We start from the raw sequence: 19350 nt of genomic DNA on the forward strand, positions 1-19350 counted from the left end.
AGAACCTCTTGGAGGATGTCCACATCACTAGGGGAATTGATGACAGCACCCAGCTTGCAGTCATCTGCAAATTTGGTCAGCCATAGCCCACTAGATTTGGCGTGCACCTCTGAGAAGTATATCCCAAACAGCAGAGGCCCCAAGACCAATCCTTGGTGTACACCGCTTGTTACGGGTCTACTCCTTGAGGTGGCTTCCCCTACTTTGACTAGGATTCTATCAGTGAGCCAGTTTACTGCCAATCTGGTAACATATGGATTGATGCCTTGTTGAGAAAGTCTGTCTATTATACCCGAGTGGGGAGTAGTATCGAAGGCTTTGGCCCGGTCAGGGTAGGCAGTGTGCACCGTCTTCCCCTCGTCTATGGCCTTGGTGACTGTCTCAAAGAAGTCGAACAAATTTAACAGGCATGACCACCCCTTGACAAAACCACACTGTGTGGGATCAAGTGTCTGGAGGTTGCCAATGTCCTTGTTAATGAGGTCCATGATAATCCACTCCATGGCCTTGCAGATCAGGCTAGTTAGGCTGATGAGTCTATAATTTCCTGGATCGGTGGACACTTCACCTATGTGCAAAGGGATGACCGTAGCTGTCCTCCACTCAGCTGGGACGAAGCCGGTACTCGGGCTTTAGGGTTACCACCTGTCCCACTTTGCGAGGGACAGTCCCTCTTTTGGCAGTTGTGTCCTGCATAAAAATTGAAAAAATGGCAAATGTCCTGAGATTTTAGGACAAAAATATTTCCTATATTTTACGTAATACTTGCATAACACAGTTATTCTGTATCTGAAACACCTAAATGTTATACGAAACAGAATAATCAACTAGAATGCTACAAGAATAAGCTTTTATTTAGGCAAAAAAGTGACTTTCTGTCCTTTGTACTGGCCATGGGTATATTTTGCCCTGCAAAATCTAACATTTATACCAAAAATGTCCCACTTTGGGCATTTGAAAAGGTGGCAACCCTATCGGGCTTTGATTAAATAGGTTGCCTAATAGTGCTGCAAGTTCCTGCTGAGTTCATGTAGGGATGCAGCCTGGGATGTTATCGGGTCCCATGGATGCTATATTTTTTGCCTTTGAGAAGGCAGTGATGACTTGCTCCCTAGAGATAAGGGAAGGGGGCAGGTACTGGGGATGTCCTGTTTTACTGATAGGGGGACAGAAGAGTGAATTTTTCCCTGAACCTGTCTGCCAGCAGTTGGCTATATCTACAGCTTTTGTGTATGTGGTGTTCTTGACCACCAGTTCTGAGCAGATCTGGGTGCTTCCCTTGAGATTGCGGACATATGTGACGAAGGTTTTATGACCGTCTTTAGTAGATGTGGCCAGTTTGGACTCTAGCTTGCTTTGGAGGATTTCACTAGTGCTCATATTTGCTTGTTCAGGCTAAGGAGATATTGCTTCCAATTAGGCACCTGCTCCTTCTTGGTCTTGGAGAGCAATTTTTTTCCTTTTATTATAGAGTTTATTTATTGTAGATGTCCACCAGACAGGTTTACTGTTCCTTGAGGAGGATGATTTCGTCCTGTATGGTATTCCTGATTCCATGCAACTATATAAATGCTCATATAGTACTTTGGTGTAGGTTTGGACATATGTGCCAGTTCCTATAGAGGGAAAAGGGACTATGAAGCTGTTTATACCTTCCGTCAGGAGGTTGTAAACAGCTTTGGAGAAGTTTTTTTGTTTGACCCTAGTTGGGGGGGGGGGTGACTTTCGAAAGTGACTCCTTTGTGGTTGGATCTTACCTGGGATGATGACACTGTAGGGATGTAATGGTTACTCATGTTGGTTAATACCAAGTCCAAGATATTTTCATCTCCTGTGGGGGTGTCATCCAGCTGGTCCAAGGCATTTGCATTGATGAAATCAAGGAGTCTCTGGGCGTTTGTGTTTTGGCATGAGTTTTTCTTCCAATCTGTGGTTGGATAGTTAGTCACTCAGGATCAGGGTAAAGAGTTGAATCTTGATTGATTCGAAGAGGTCCAGATAAGTGGAGTGGACATCTTGAATCAGAGTTGGGAGGCCTATAGCTAGCTATGATTTGAATAGGGGGGTCTTGTTAATTGTTGACTGCACCTGAAGTGTTTCCCGTGAATCATACTGTTTGATCAGCCTAGAGGTGTGTAATTCTTTTATATATATTGCCATTCCACCTCCTTTTGTTTTGCTGCCCACGGTTTGGGGTCTGAATGAATGATAGATGAGTAACCTGGTATGGCGGGGGTGCTCTCTACAGCTTTGAATTCGGTTTCTGTGAACATAGATGTGTTGTCATCCCTGGATGGTTTGGATTTTTTATTATTTTGTCTTGTCCACTCCATTTCTCAACATGCTATGTCATTTTTTTAGGATATTCAAGTGTAATGCAGGCAAATGACTGGATCTGTAGATCGCCAGGATACCTATTTCTATATCAAAATAGCCAAAACATCCCCAAATTTTTTTCACTTCTGCCTTGGAGCCAGTCACTTCCAGTTCAGGGTACTGCCTTTCAGTCCGAACACAGCCCTCTTCGTGTGTTCACCAAGTTGTATGGCTATTGTAGCAGCACACCTCTGGCTACAAGGGATCCATGTATTCCCCTACCTAGACGACTGGCTCCTAGCTGACTCAACAAGGGAATCATTGGTCATTGCCAGAGGCTTCTTACTCCTGTTCTGTCTGTCTTTGAGTATATCCATAAACTTTGAGAAATCAATTCTTCAACTGACGCTGACCATTCAGTTCATCAGATGTCACCTAGATGCAACTACCTACATATAGTGGCCATTCCTTAAAACAGAATTCATAAATTTAGGATCTCCATCCAAATTCTACTCCACTCTGTTCGCCCTACGACTGCCATAGCGGCCAGTGTTATGGGACTAATGGAAGTATCTATTCTGATGGTGTATTTTATTCATTTTCATATGAGGATTCTGCAGTGGCTTCTAAATGCTTAATGGTATCTGGTCTCACAACTTCTTTCAAACCCCATTATCATAAACAATCTTTGCAGGGAACAGTTACGATGGTGGCTAACCTCCCCCTCCATTCATTTTAGTAGACACTTTGTTTTTCAGCCACTCTCAATGGTAGTGACCACAGATGCTTCTCCCCTAGGGAGTAGACATTGCAAGTGGAGAAAGGTCCAAGGATTGTGAAGTTCAGAAGAAGGCAGTCTTAACATCAGTGTCTTGGATATGAAGGCTGCCCTTCTTGCATTGCAGGAACATCTTTCTCCAAGAGTAATGTCTATCCAGATGGGCAGCATAACAGTCATTTGTTACATCAACAAGGAAGGGGGTAACCAGGTCTTACCACTTATGCTGGGGAACTTTAAGGGTGTGTCAGTGAGTGATTGTTTTGCATCATTTTCTAGTTGCAGTGCTCATTCCTGGGAAGACTAATTCTTTGCTAGCAGGCTCAGACACTGTTTCCTGATACCTGATGAGTGGACTTACAATCCAGCGATGGCACAACAGATTTTCAGCCACTGGTGCCAAGCTTGCTGTTTTCTGCTCATGTCCTCATCCAACAGAAAATGCAGCAAATTGTCTGCCATGATCCCCCCAGACAGACAGTCCCAAAGAGAGACTCTGGTTAAGCAGTGGCCTCCTGGACTGCTTTGTGTTTATCCCTCTTTGCCACTGATAGCCAAAGTTTCTGCAGAAACCTCCTAAGACCTCACATCAAGCAAGGTCTACAATCACACCCATCTGGGAAACATTGCCTAGACTTTCACAACCTCAGATTAACAGTTTGGCTTCTCCACTTTCAGTGATTGCTAATAATCCAGTCCTAACCAGTGATTATGTCAGGATTCTGTCCACATCACAGAAGGAATCCACTTGTAAGCTTTATTGTGGTAATTGGAGGCATTTAATAATCTGGACTTCATCACAAGGTGTGTGTGTGTATATTTATGTATGTAAGTGTGTGTGTGTGTGTGTGTGTGTGTGTGTGTGTGTATATATATATATATATATATATATATATATATATATAAAATATAGAAGAATTTTTTTAAAACAACTTTATTACATTCTCATTAAGACATAGGCAAACATATATTAATAGAAAAGAAAACAAATCATATTAAAATTTTTCATGTATTATACCATACATATGTTTTCTTTCTTTATAACAATTGTCACTCACTCCAACATTATTTAACTTGATCAGTTTCTGCCTTTTCTTAAACTTCACTCTTCCTTCCGAATTATTCTGGATGTATTCCCACAAATTCCATTTATAATTATGTAATTTTCTCCTTCCCTTGTCTAAAAATCCCACTCTCAGAACCTTTCACTCTTTAACAATACTCAACACTTCATTTACAGTTGGTTTAAAGTTTGATTTCCATTTTCTAGTAATGGCTTTTTTGGCAGCCAAAAGTATTAAATGTAATAAAAACTTACTGTGTAAAGGCAATTCAGATCCTATGTCCCAGCTCAAAGAAATCATTTCCTTAGTTATAGCCATTTGTTCACCAATATTTCAAACAGAGTACTCTGTTTGGAAGTTATGAAATCTAACAGCTCATTACACTCCCAAAAAACATGTTCCCAGTTACCTCTCTCTTTCTCATCACACCACCAGCATTTACTGTTTACCTGAGGAAAAGTTTATTGAAGTCTGCATGGGGTATAAAAATACCTATGCAAAACACTTCCAAGCAAAAATCCTAAATATTCTGGACTTGTGAGCATACATATGTTCTTCCATTGTTCCTCTGTAAATTGCTTTTCAGACTCTCTTCCCAATCTACCTTCCTCTGATTTATATGTACAGTTGTCATGCAAAGTGTAATATGCCCTGCTTATTATCCCATTTTTAACAGCAGCTTGTGTTCTAAACTTAACTAAAAACTCTGTCAATGCTGATCTTTTACTTAGGACTCCCCTATACCTTTCTGTTTGCCTGTACTCCAATATCAGTAAACTGCAGTCCAAACTTGTCCTCATCCCGGTCTGTTACCATTCCTTGTCTGTAGTTATTTGCTCCCAGTACATTGATTCCTTTGCTAGTTTTCCCAAGTGAATTCTAGCCCTCTTTGCCTATTTTCTTAAGTCACTACTTGTAGTCATCCATATAGGCAAAAATCTTTTCTCCATTCCTGCATTGACTTGGTTCTTAGACTAATTTTTGCAGCTTTATGAATACAGAGTTCTATATCATTGTTGTTCTCCTTAAGGATCTGCAGCCAAACTCCTACTCTTCACATTTCCTGAGATTCCCCTTGCTTCATTGTCATCCCTTTCAACTTTGACTTATAACCTTCTGCTTCTTTTATGTGTATGAGCCTAAACTGCGGAGCTGTTAAGTATCCATACAAATCAGGTAATCCAAAAGCACCTTATTCTATGGAGAGAATCAACTTTTCCCACTTAACGCTGTCTTTTCCCACCTAAACAAGTTTTTTCAACTCTTTTTATTGCTTATCATCCACAATTCTTCCTCTGATATAAATATGCCTGACCAGTATATAAAACTAAAGAAATTAAAACATTTTCACTGCTAGTGTCTTACTACCCATATCTATAAACAAGAACTTCCAGGTTCTCAGTTTCTATATTACCTTTTTTTAGGCTTTTCCCACATATCCTTTGATGCCATAACAGAGTCCTTGTTAATCCTTGCATCTAAATACTTCATTTTATCATGTTCCAGTAAATATAAGTATTGCTGAACTAGTTCATGTGTGGGTACATAATTTGCCACCATAGTGTTTGTTTTATCTTCATTAATTTTATACCCTGAAAAGACTTGAAGCTGTCTCAGAATGTTCCAGAACACAAACATTTATTTTTCTGGATATGTCAGGTACAAAATAATATATGCAAATAAAGCCAACTTTCCTTAATTACCATAACAATTGTTATCATTGAATTTCTGAGTCCCTTATTTTCTTTGCTAATTGCTCTAAATATAAAGTAAATAAAAAGTGGAAAGAGGACACCTCTGCCTGATTTCTCTGTCAAACACAGCTTATTAGAAAGACCCCACCCACTTTAATTCCTGACTCTGATCCTTCATATATCTTTCTGATCCGATGTCTTCTTCATTCCTCCTCATGATAGGGTCTTGGATCTGACCTTCTGATCCAGCTTGACCACATTCTACAGACTTGGATCCAACTGTCAAGCCCCTCCCTCTTACCCATAAGGCACTACATCCACCCAAGTACCTCAGATCTTGTTTGTTGCTTCAGCTTACCAGATGTGGATCTCGTGCTCTCAAGCTGTGGATAACTTTATTTTCAAAATTTTTGTTGTGACCTAGTCTTGGGTGTTCTGTAAGTCCTCCCTCTGTATTTCCTTTTTTCAGATAGTGTAAGTGTGTTGTGTGATTCCTCAAAAAAAAAAAAAATTCTGTAGCTAATTTTATCTTTGTTGTTAGCTTAAACTTAAACTTTAAATCTTAAAGCACAAAACTTATTTGTATTTCTTAGTTTATTTCTGTCAGTCCTTTACGTCTGCTAAGTTGAAAATTATTTTTTGGCAGGTTTTTGGCTATGGCTGACAAACCTTCACCAGGTTTCAAGCTTTGCACTTCTTATGGTCATAAAATTCCCAACAAGGATGCTCACAAGAAGTGCTTGTATTGCCTGGTTGCTGTTCATTTGAAAGCGGATTGTACTATTTGCGCTGCTTTTAATCTGTGTGCATTAGCTGACCAAAGAAATAAATTAATACTTAGGGGTCTTTTTCTCTCCTTGGCTCCGGGAGGCTCAGACCCCTTCTTTGACTTCTTCGTCTTCTCCAGCTACCCCTAATGAGGCTAAAAAGAGGTCCCTCCCTGTTTCCCCGAGAGACAGTCTTGAGGCTAAGAAGCTGAAGAAATCCTTGGACCCAAAGAAATTGCCTCCACCTTTGTTGGCTCCTATGTTAGATCTAAATCCTCAGGATCCGAGGGTTTCAGAGAGGTCCGCTGCTCTCTCCTCCAGGTCAAAGCATTCCCGACCTCCCTCATCGGCTTCATCCAGATATTCTAGAAGCTGATCCAAGGCGGATGTGGACAGAATGATAAGGTTTTTCAAGGCCCAGCTCCAGATGGTGGGGGTAGTCTCAGCTCCATCATCTGTCAGATCCATGAGCTGTCCTGGCCATACCATCAGGACTTCTTCTCCAATCTGACCCTTGGTCCCATAGTCACAGTATTTGGGACAGTCATGTGCGCTGGGCTCGCTGCAGGGGGCGCTTCCTTTTGGACACCAAGGATGGCCTTGACTAGCCCTGTTCCAGCTCTCTCAGAGCAGAGCAGGTATTGGAGTCATGGTGTCGGTGCTGGGTCCATTGGACTGGGGTTGGCTTCTTCTTTCTCAAAGCCATCCCTTCCCCTCGGCACCTCAGCACTCAATAGTTCAGGTCTGATCCCTTCTGGAGGTTGTGGATCCAGGGTGAATCCTGCCTGTTTTCCCTCAATGGATTCAGCTTCGGGGGAGACAGAAGGGACTTCTGGTCCTTCGGCTTTTCAGATAGTGAAGAGGGTTTTCTCCCAAGTTGGAGATCCGATGACACTTGTCCCCTAATACACCCTCTTCAGATTCAGGCCTTACTCCCAGTTGTCCTGCCATGAGTCTTTCTAGCCCGAGTGGCCTCCAAGAACTCCCTGCTCTGGAGGGATCCCCTTCTTCCAACACTTCTCCAGAGTACCCAGCTGAGGAAGTTCCTCAGAAGAAGATGCATAAAAGGTGGCACTTTGACTCTCTTTTGGAGTCTTTAACCAAGGACACTGACTTCGATGAGGGGAAGGATCTCCCTGATCCCCACCTGAAGATGTCTCCTTTGAGGACATATTAGAGATCCTGAAGCAGAAAGGTGGGTGGTCTGCCCAGTCTCCTTCCTCTGAGGAGTCTGTTCTCTTGGAGGCATTTGGAATGGGCCCCATCTACATCTTGCTGATGCCCTGGTTGGTTGACTGTCCCACCAGGTATGGAAGGAACCCAGCACCATCAAGCCCATACCCAAATGACCCATTAGGTTTTTGGTACCCCCTGCAGATAGGAAACATTGGAGTAAGGATCTCGTAGTTGATGACATTGAGGTGGAGGCAGTCACTAAAAAAGAGCTGGAGGAAGAAACTGCTAATGTCTGTCCTCCTAACAAGGAGTCTAGAGCATTGGACAGGATTGGGAAGCATGTCTATGCCTTGGCCACCTTTGCGCAGAGGTCATTGAACTACCTGGCTCATTTTACTCAGCTTCAGAGAGATCTGATCAAGGAACACCCAGCTTCTCTCAGAGTCCATGCCTGCAGAGAAATTTGAGAAAGTTTCTCCCAAGCTGACCATTCTTTCGTCCGTCGCCATCTCATCGATGAGGTTAATCTCCCATACTACAAAGGGCACCTTGAGAGCAGCCAGTTCAGGAGTTTCCCTAAGGAGGCATGCCTGGATGAGGCTATACGATTTTGTAGAGCCTTTAAGGGGTCATTCGTGAATGCCCCTTATGATCGCTCCTCCCCTTTTGGGCTGTCAATTCCAGATGCACTCACCCATAGTGAAAAGAATGGGAAGACCCTTTCTGCTGTTGGAATCAACTTTTCTACCCCCCGCCCCCCCAAAGAGGTCCTTCTCTAGGAACCAAAGTGGATGCAAGAAAATGTGGTCTTTTAAATCCCAAAGGCCTTTCAATTACCTGCCTGAGGAGCCCTCCTTTAGAGGCAGAAGGGGAGGGTTTGATGGTAGACGCTGCCCTAGAGACAGAGGAATTCCTCAGAACCAGGGTTTAGGGAATCCTTTCCCAATTAATCCCTACCAGTGCTCCTGAAGTGCTGCCCGGCTTTCCTTTTCTGGAGGCAGTCAGGGGGCGACTAGGCTTTGCACCCAAAAGCCTAGACCCTGTTGCCTCAAAACCATTGGGTGCTAAGCATAATATCCAGAGGCTGTTATATTCCCTTTTCTCTTCTCCCCTCGAATTCCAAGAGTCTTCCCAACATGCTACCCAGTCAAAGGGAGCAGGCAGCACAGGAATCCAATAACTGCTGCTAAAGAGAGTCATCCAAGAGGTCCCAACTGAACAAAGAGGGTTCAGAACCTACTCCCACTTGATTTTAATGCCGAAAACGACACCACAAGTAGTCACTCTGAGAAATCAGGTACAGGAATTGTTAGCTCAACAGCCCCCCCCCGCTCTATTGGTCCTGCAGACCCTAGGATCCATGTCAGCAGCTATTCTGTTAGTTCCACTATCCAAATTTTTCATGCGGGTTCTCCAGTGGACATTAGCAACACAATGGTCCATTCTGTTTCAACCACTGTCTCTTCACATCAGGTTGACTGCCATTTGCAAACGTCAACTCAGTTGGTAGGTACAGACAGACAACCTCATTCTAGGTAGACCATTCTTGTACAACCCCCCCTATAGCTGCTGTGACCACGGATGCTTCCCAGTTTGGGTGGGGTGGGGCATTACAATGGGAAGATGATCCAAGGCACGTGGTTCCCCCTACCAAGACGAAGCTGCATATCAGTGTCCTAGAGATGAGAGCAGTCATTCTAATGCTGCAAGCCTTTCAGGAAGTCCTTCCTTTAGGAACTGTTGCAGTACACACTGACAACATGTCTGTTGTCTAGTACATCAACAAACAAGGAAGAACCCATTCTTACCCCTTGTGCAGGGAGGCCATGAGGGTGTGGGAGTGGGTGATATCTTCAGACCGCTTTCTAGTTGCAATGTATACCCTGGGTAAAACCAGCGATTTAGTGGACAGAGTCAGTTCATCATTGCTGGTTCCTCATGAGTGGTCCCTCAATCAATCAGTAGCGGACATGATCTTCAACCGTTGGGGTCAACCTTGCTGCAACCTCTTTTCCTGTCCTCTCAACAACAAATGCAGCAAGTTCTTCACTCTTATCCCCTCTTCCAGGGGAATACTTGAGTTATGCTCTAGTCCACAGTTGCCCCAGGATCTGGGGCAAGAAAGCAAGCAGGTTGAAGACCTCAGTCATCCTCATTGACCCTTCTGGTCTCGTCAGTTGTGGTTCCCCTTCCTATGGTCTCATCTGAAATATCCTCCTTGGATACTAGAGCCCAGTCCAGACCTCCTTTCTCATCCATCAGGGATGCAGCATCTGAATCTGCAAGCCCTCAGATTGACTGTTTGGTTTCTCCACTTTCAACCCTAGTGAGACAGTCTAGGCTTAAGTCTTTGGTCCGAAAAATTCTCCTAGCTTCACAAAAGGCTTCCACCAAAACAGTCTACACTAGTAAGTGGAAGAGATTTGTTATTTGGCCCACAAGCAGAAACATTGATCCTTTCTCGTCACCAGTTTCAGACATTTTGTTATTTTCTTAGTGCCCTTTTCAAGGAAGGTGCTAGCTTCTCGACTGTCAAACTCCATTGAGCTGCTATATCCAATTTTCATGCTGTAAGTCAGCCCTGTTCTCTGTTCATTAGGTTACACAAATCTTTCTTGAAAGGTATTTTCTTAAGGCCTCCAATCAAGGATGCATCTCCACCTTGGGACCTCACTCTTGTGTTGCAGACTTTGACCCAGGGACCTTTTGAACCAGCAGAAAGTTGTGAAATGAAGCTTCTGTCTTGGAAGACAGCCCTTTTGGTGGCTATTACTTGCCCAAAGAGGATTTCTGAACTACAAGCCTTATCCTCCAAACCTCCTTATATACTTTTTTTCATAAAGACAGAGTGTCCTTACTCACCAATCCTTCCTTTATGCCCAAAGTAGCTACCGAGAACAATATAAATTCATCCATCCATCCAATTACCAGTGTTCTTTCCAAGTTTTTCTAATAAAGATGAGTATGTTCTCCATCTTCTAGACATTCATAGACAACTTCACTTTTACCTGCACAGGACCAAACAACACAGGGAGTCTGATCAGCTCTTTGTAGCTTTCTCATCTAATAGACTTGGATAAGTGGTGTCTAAAATTATCTTGGCAAAATGGATATCTGGCTGCATTTACTCATCTAAAGCATTGGAATTACCTAGACCTCCTGGGGCACATTCCACCAGAGCTATGGCTACTTCTATGGCTTTCTATTCTAGAACCTCCATTGATGACATTTGTGCAGCAGTGACATGATCTAACAGTCACACCTCTGTATCGCACTATAAGTTGGCTAGCATATCCAGGAGCAGGGCCTCCTTTGGTTCAGTGGTGCTATGGCATATTCTTCCATGAGGGCCACCTTGGGATCAATGTATCTGAGGACTATGACCTTATCGTGAGGAGGAATGAAGAAGACGACAACATCAAATTAAAAGGTTATGTCTTACCATAACTTGACATCTATGTTGTCTTCCTTCATTCCTCCTTATTTTCTCACCCAACCATCCCCCTGCCTCTTTTCTTCTAGAGGAACCTGGATTATGATGAGACTGCTATGCCCCATGTCTAAGCCTCATCTGCTGTTTTTTTACTGTGTGGGTGTTGGATGCATACAATCAGTAAACTCAATCTGAGAGTCTGTAGAATGTGGTCGAGCTGGATCCGAAGGTCGGATCCGAGACCCTATTTGTGAGGAGGAATGAAGGCAAACAATGCAGATGCCAAGTTATTGCAAGACATAACTTTTTATTTAACTGTTATTGTATCAGGGAATGCAAATGCTTCCATTGCCCTACTCATGAAATACCAGCTTGCTGTTATTGAATGCTTTCCCTCTGGATCATCATTGTTAAATTAATGTTGTCAAATGTTTGCCTCCGTTCCACAAAACCACAGTGATCAGTGTCTATCAATTTTGCCATTCTCTGAGCTAGTATAGACACTGTTTAAAATTGAAATGGATCTGTATGAAGCTGGATCTGACAGGATCATAACAGAATATTGACCCCCTTGCTTCTGCTCTGTTTCAGATATGTTGTGGTTCCTGGCCAACACATTTGACTCAGGCTCCAGCTTTTCTACAATGAAAATGCAGTTAGCCGCTATTTCAGATTTTCATGCGGGCTATTAAACCTGTTTCATGGCTTCACATAACATCTGCAAGGCCTTTCTCAAGGGAGTCTTTCTTTCTTTTCTGGCTTCCTGTTAGAGAACCAGTGCCTCCATGGGATCTCAGTTTTGTATTCGAAATTTCACTTAAGTCACTATTTGAGCCGACATCCTGTGAACCCTTGGTGTTTCAGTCATGGAAGTCATTTTTCTTGATTGCTAATGTTTCTGCCAGAATCATATCCAATTTGGAAGCCCTATCTTCTGCAGTTTCTTTAGTTTTTCACATGGACAGTGTGTCCCTGCATACTGAACCCTCTTTACTTCCCAAGGTATCTTCTGATGCAAACATAAACCAGCCGATTCACTTTACCAGTCTTTTTTCCAACTCATTCAAATAAAGGTGAATATATCTTACAGGGTCTATATCATAAGAGCAAAAGTTCAAAAGAGCGAACGCTCTTATGATCGAAAATGCCAGACATTGAAACACATTTTCTGGGGTTGCAGTACAGTGAGGATAGGAATATTTGCCCTTTGCTCACTATAGTGCGACCTTGGAGTTGGAATATATATTTAGTGGGGGGTGTGGGGGGGCGCAGCCCCCCACAATATAATGTTCGATGTTTGTGTGATTTCGTTGCTTGAGCGTTCATTGTTTTGAACTTTCTCTCATGATATAGACCCATCTTACATACCCTGGATGTACATAGGCAACATATATTCTACCTGCAGGAAAGACTTGGGACTCTTTTTTTTTTTTTTTTTTTCTTTACAGTCACTACTTTCCTGGTAACTTTGATTCAATTTTTATATTTATTCTATTCACAGTCACCTATTACCATGCAAACCCAAAGCTCATACAACCAGATTTGTTGCCACTTCAACAGTCTTCTTTAGAAATTTTTTAGTTGATGGTGATGTGTGGCAGCAACATGGTCTGCATTGCACACTTTTGCTAAACATTACAAGTTCAATGTCATTTCCAAGCCTAGAGCTGCTTTTGGAGCTTCTGTTCCCAAGGATCTCTTGTCATGATATCACCCAGGGTATCCTGTAGCTGAGAATTCTGAACCAGCAGTTGGATGAGGTGGACAGAAAGACTAGGATACAATAGTTATGTACTTGCCATAACATTGTGTCCTTTCTTTCACTTCCATCTGTTATGACAGCCCGCCCTTTGCCTCCTTCCCAAATTGCCACTTTGTAGGACATGAAGGTCATTTCCATTTATCTTGGTGACTGCTTTAAATTGAGTTGCACCAGTTGGTGACAAACTCAGTATGAAGTATTTCCACACATAAGGTCATTATAGGAAATATTTTTTTAAAGGGGCTCAGAACTGGAGCACTAGTTTTGTTTTCTCTGATCCAACAAGTAACTTGTGGACTGATCAGTGGAATTGGATGAATGTGAATGAAAGATCCAGCATTCTGGCAAGTACATAGCTACCGTACATGCTGTTTGGAAAGTTGTGCACAGTAAATGACAGTAATTCAGAACAGCCCTTCTTAAATGGCTTATCTGGACACTTCAGGAGATTACCAAATGGAAATATGTAGGGGAGGCTAGGGACTATAAAATAATCTTTCAAGGCCATACAGGCTGTCAGTTAAGGAAGTAAACCAAAACTGGGAGCTTCGTATAGAATCAGGATGTTAAAAAAGACAGTATTCACCGAGGCTGTTTTGCATGCACCATGAGCTTTTGCTAAGCTCATTTATACTAAATAGCTTGCCTAAATGTATACACTTAAGGCTGAAAGTGGCCTACAGCAATGCTACATGCTTTTTTTTTTTTTGCCAACAATGGAACTGTTAAAAATGCTGCATGATCTGCAGGGGCTGAATATTATAAATCATCTGACATGCATGAACCCATTTTTCTTTCATGTTCCTCTACAAACAAACAATGCTAAGATTTGGCTGAATGCTAGCCTGGTGCCACTCATCTCATGTTGCAGCTTGTAGTGCCCAAAACAAACTGCAATATGAATAATAACCTGTTAGAGATCAGTTGCCAGTGTTAGGGAACAATCCTGCCTGCTGTCTTCTGGTGTATCTGTACTCTACCAGTATTTGAGTGAGCTAAGAATTCCTCCCTAATGCAGTGGTGATATCAACATTGTAGTCTCAGATAAGCAATTTGTACTTCACAGTCTTTTCAAGATTTGTTATTTCTAGAAATCTCATGCATCTATAGTGTAGCCGGTGCTGTGGCCCACAGGTAATAGATTGCTGCTACTGTTGCAGTTTGATTATATAGTCTTGTTACATTTGACTACTTTTATTTTTTATTGATCATAATTATTAACTGCTGTTTAAACCTTTTCCCTTTTTTATCACTCAGTTATATTTATGACTATTTTAGTAGTAGTTACTGTGTAACACTTGTTTTCTAAGAAATTGTGTTGGAACTTTTCTTATCAAGTCCCCTCTGACTGTAATCTGTTCACAATAGAGCAAATCCAGCCAAACAAATAAGTAAACTTTTGTTTTTGTGGTTATTTTTTTCTGAAGTGTCATTTTGATCAAGTAGTTTTGAAGGGATGGATCAAAGTATTTGGTGCACACTTGTTACATGTACAGCTGTAAATGCCAAACTGTTTAAAAATATATATTTTTAGGGCCTATTGACTCGCAGACCATCAGCATGTCCCTTGACAACCCCACTATGCCCTCAAGTCCAGACTTGGACTGCTCCTAGGGATCCCAAAAAGGAGACTGAATTCCATGAACTACGTAGGGACATCAGGGTAGTCCCAGTGTAGTGTCATTCCTAGCCACTTCTTAGACTTTTGTTTGCCAAGTGTGTAGCCCCCCCCCCCCCCCACACACACACACACACACACACACATATTAGCCATCATGTATGGTGCATATCCACCTTTGCTGAGCTCAGAAAATATCTGTTTTTTGGCCTTCTGTAATGCTCAGCTTCAGTGCAAGCCCTCCTTGGTAGAGCTTGCACTTTTGAGTATTTTGGTGTATTGAACACACACACACACACATCCAGGACCTTTTAACATGTAGCACCCATGATAATCTTCTCTATCTCCATGGGATGGGCGAACTAACTCCAGTTGCTCATTCCAATGCCTCCCCAACTTGCTCCTCCAGTGTCCAAGTCCCCCTACTCGATCATGAATCATTTAGGTAGCAGTCAAGGGTTTGTTTGTCTGAACCATAGAACTGGCAGTGGAGGGAGAGAATTTTGCACTGTTTCTGCTGCTATCGAAGCCATTTCTGGAGGACAGACTTTTATTGTTCTTCTCTCTCCCTTGAATAGAATAGAAGTGCTTGATTTTTCATTCCAGCGTCATCTAAACAGACATTCAACACTAGGCTATTAGCCAGCCCAGAGTCTGTGGTGGTACAGTCTCTTGTCCTGCTTCTGTGTAAACTAGTTATTACAGACTGGAAAGCAACAGTAGGGAAAAGAGATCCCGTGGCTTGGAGATACATTAATTGCTGAAAATGGTGATTGAGACTTTGCTGTTAATCTAGAAAATGTAGTCTTTGTGAAGTAATGATGGCTTGTAGAGGCCATCACTCATATAGTTCTAAGAGAGACATTCATTCATTAGTCCTTCCTCAGTTAATGAAAATGCATTTATCACTGACAGATGCATTATCCATATTTCCTTCCTGTGCAAGTTTCTGTCTCCCTAGTTGGGAACCTTGAAGAGGTTTTAACCATGATGACTACTGATGTTTCAGACTGACCAGCACTCTTAATGTTTCGTATTCCTTAGCTCATCTTCATCTTAGAGTTATCTTTTATTTTTTTAGCTTGTTTGCTGAACATCTTTGCCCCCACTCCATCCACATTTACACTGCAAACCTGCTATGTCTTGCAACTGAACTTTTTTAAATCACTGTTTGTGCTTCCACTAACGTGCTTTTGGTATTGACAGACTATTTTAGTGACAAGGTCTTCAGTTTTATATCAGTATACTGCTGTTGTTAAGGTTATTTATTATAGGAATGACGACTTGTCTCAGCCCTTAAATATGGGTCCACATCAGAGTGCCTTAATTATTTCATGCACCTGGTTTTGCTTGTGTCAGTAACAACAAGAGGAGGAAAAGACACAGTAACTCTAAAGTACTTCTGGACATCTAGTTTGGATGTGAGAGCAAGACCCATTAATTATACTGGTCAGCTAGGCAGCTAAGGTAATAGCATAGTATAGCAAGTGCTCCAATCACTTGAGAAGGAGGCAGTGTTTCTTCTGCTGTAGCATTTCCTCAGATGACTTTAGAAGTTTGACTTTCTTTTTACAGGGCATTTCTGTGTTTCGATAAGTTGACGTGCATAAGTGCAAGTATGGGAAACTGGGGAGAGAGAGACTGTCAGTACAGACTTGGAATAACAGTGCGCTCCAGAATTCTTAGATGAGGGCTCAGCAGACTTTGACCTCTTAGTAAAATGTTTTATTCATTAGTTTGAAGCTGATTTGCATAAGCACTGGACATTTACCTGATGATGCTGCTTTGCAGTATACCCATTAAGATTTATTTTTGCATTATTTCCAGTTTGCAGTTTTTTTGTATGTTGTACAGTACTGCATTTTATTAATCACCATATTTTAAATTTGTATGGCAGGCTTGGATGGACTGTAATAAAGCAGACTGCCAGCTTCGTTTAGCACCATGTAGGCCTTGTGTTCACATGTCATGCTGTATGTCTACAGTACTATGTTTGGAGTAATTAATGTGATTGCTGGCCCTTAGGTAAAGTCTGCTTTTGTATCAGATAGCTGTTTTTAAGCAGGCTAGTCTGTTAAAATAACTTTTCAAACATTATTATAGAACCTAAATAGGGACAGTTATAAAAAAAGTCTGTCTGAGCTTATCTGATTTATAAATATGCTAAATTGCACATTGCCTTCATCCTCAGCTGGTCATTTTGTAGTGACAAACATTTCTTTGTGTCTTGATAAGCATTTATTTCCAAACTCATTAACTTGTTGTAATGAGCACACATTTGTTCAATTAAGCATAAAAAAACAATGGTTAAAAGGTATAATGCTGTTAGACGTCAACTAACTTGAATGTGGCCACGACCTCCTAGACAGATTAAATAGTAATCTCTCTGACAGCTACAAGAAGGCAGAGTTTGCCACAGGCTCTGTCCTGTTGCTCACCAGAGCTGTTTGTCTGTAAAGCATGCCTGATGGCTAGGAGTATATTTTAAGGATGAACAGGTAGAGGAAAAGGGCTGTCTCCTGACATTTTAACTAATTCCTTCTAGCCTGTGGTTTATTGCACATTTGAGATATTTGCTAGCAGGAGAAACTGGCTTTTTCACATATGCACCATGTCATGTTGAATTGGACATTAACCTGATGTTTGATATTGCATGACTGTGTGATGAAATAGACTCTGATTGTATTAAGATGACATGTGCTGGCCTTTTACCTTTCTGATCTTTTAATGTTGGCAAAACTTAAGTTCTGTATTAGAGAATGTCTTGCTGTTGGTATTAGTTTTTGTTAAAATTAACTTGTTACCCATCAGTGACCACCCTCCAACTGTGAACAAAATTAAGACTTAAAAACCTGTTTTGAAGCATAGTTCAGCAGTCCCACAGATTTATGTGCATAGCTTAATTTATTGTTGGGGGTATATGCTGCTGTCCACCTCACTAAAGTTATTATACTTGATTTTGCAACTCAGACCAATTACCAGTTGCACAGCATGATGTGTTACAGCAGGATAGAAACAGATGTATCAGTACCTATGTATATGCGTCTGTCTGTCTGTATGCCTATTTATTATTTTCTGTTATTAACCAGGTAAGTGAAATGGGCTAATGACCCTTTTCAGTCGCAAACTGGGCTATTTGAGCAAAAGCAATAAGTATAAACAAACATCAGAATACAGCCATTGTTACAAGAACACAACAAACAGAAGACTATGTGTCACTAACAGACTTAAGAATGTGAATTTTTAAAGGTTCATAGGTAGGTACTAGGCTAGCTGCCCTTGATGGCCATTTTAAGCTTAGGCAATTTCCCTTTTTATGCTCAGAATAACCTATCCCATTTGGTTATAGATTGGCCTTACCCATCCATAGACTGATAATTATATATTACCCCTAATGAGAATAACTGGGATCGTACCATATATATTTTGAGGTGACCCATGCATGGAAAAAAAGCATTTAGAAGCTGCCTCTCTCCATTAGTAGTACAGGGAGCAGTCCTGGGGTAAATTATCTGTTTACCATCTATAGATCTTTAGTTGCACTTGAAAATGGACAGCGTTAAACTTTGTTTTATGTGAATGGTGGTTTGTACTTTTTCGATCATAAAGAAGACAATAGCAAAATTTAAGCATCATTAGTGCACAGTAATGGTGTAAAATACAGCCTATTTTAAATGGTACTCACAATATATTAACATTAGCATGTTGGTGTGTATAATGTATATGGTCAAGTAAATATTTATATAGCTGATATCTGTTGAAAATAGGTTGCGTATTACTATGATCTTGAAATTCTTCAGTCTGCTTGGGCTGAGCTGAACAAAATATACATGATGTAATGGGATCCTATCTCGCCTACATTCATAACTGATGGGTTCGGAGCCAATCCCTCGGCTCCGACTCGGCCACTATAAAGTAGAACGAAGTCTCTAATTGGCTGGGCTACCCCTTATCCCAGAATGCACCACGCCTGCTGCCCCAGATCTCGTTTGCCACTTTTCAAGCTAGACGTGGTCTCGACTTGGCTGGAGCTAAGTGGTTTATTATTACTTTTTTTGGTCTTTTGACCTAGGGGTTTCTTCACTAATCGAACAAACAGCTGTTTTAACAGCTTTACGTGTGTGTGTGTGAACTTTTTCAGTGTGATTGGAATTTTTTCTACTTACCGGGCAAGGCCCGTTTAAGTTAGAGGGCCTTTGCCCTTATTGTGAGTTAATGTGTTAAAATTGTCTAATTTTAGGTTTGTTTCTCATATTGTACGTCCTACTTTATCGGGCTAAGCCCGTTCTTAGTTACAGGGCTTCGGCCCGTTTTGTGTTGTGTATCTCGAGCCAGTCCCGTTGTTGAGGCAAGGGCTCGTGTCCTACTTTAAGGTTACTTCGTGGTAAAAAATTGTTGTGTAACAGGATGTCAAAAGAACAGAAGTCTGGTTTTAAAAAGTGCACCAAGTGCAACTACAAAATGTCTATTACTGATAGCCATGCTGTTTGCGTGTATTGTTTGGGACCGAAACATTTATAGGAAACATGTAGTGTGTGTCATGCTTTTTCCTCTAGGGTCCTTCAAGAACGTAAAAATAAATTGATCCTTAAGGGCCTTATTAAGCCCTCTTTTGAAGAAGCTTTGGCTTCTCCTTCCTCTCCAGCTTCTAAAATGAAAAGGTCGTCTGCTCCGACCAGTCCGTCGGAACCGACTTCCAAGAAGCATAGGTCGACCTCTTCTTCCTCGGCTCCAATGGCTTC

At 41.6% G+C, this 19350-nt stretch overlaps 1 protein-coding gene across 3 annotated transcripts in view; it reads left to right on the forward strand.

Annotated features, from left to right (window-relative positions):
- The window catches only part of BRIP1 (BRCA1 interacting helicase 1), a 2367390-nt gene that overhangs the window by 2086227 nt on the left and 261813 nt on the right, over nucleotides 1–19350 (forward strand). The window lies entirely within an intron of this gene.

This window comes from Protopterus annectens, chromosome 13.part0, assembly GCF_019279795.1.
Source record: "Protopterus annectens isolate FY-2018-M chromosome 13.part0, PAN1.0, whole genome shotgun sequence".
In the NCBI taxonomy this organism is placed as follows: domain Eukaryota; kingdom Metazoa; phylum Chordata; order Ceratodontiformes; family Protopteridae; genus Protopterus; species Protopterus annectens.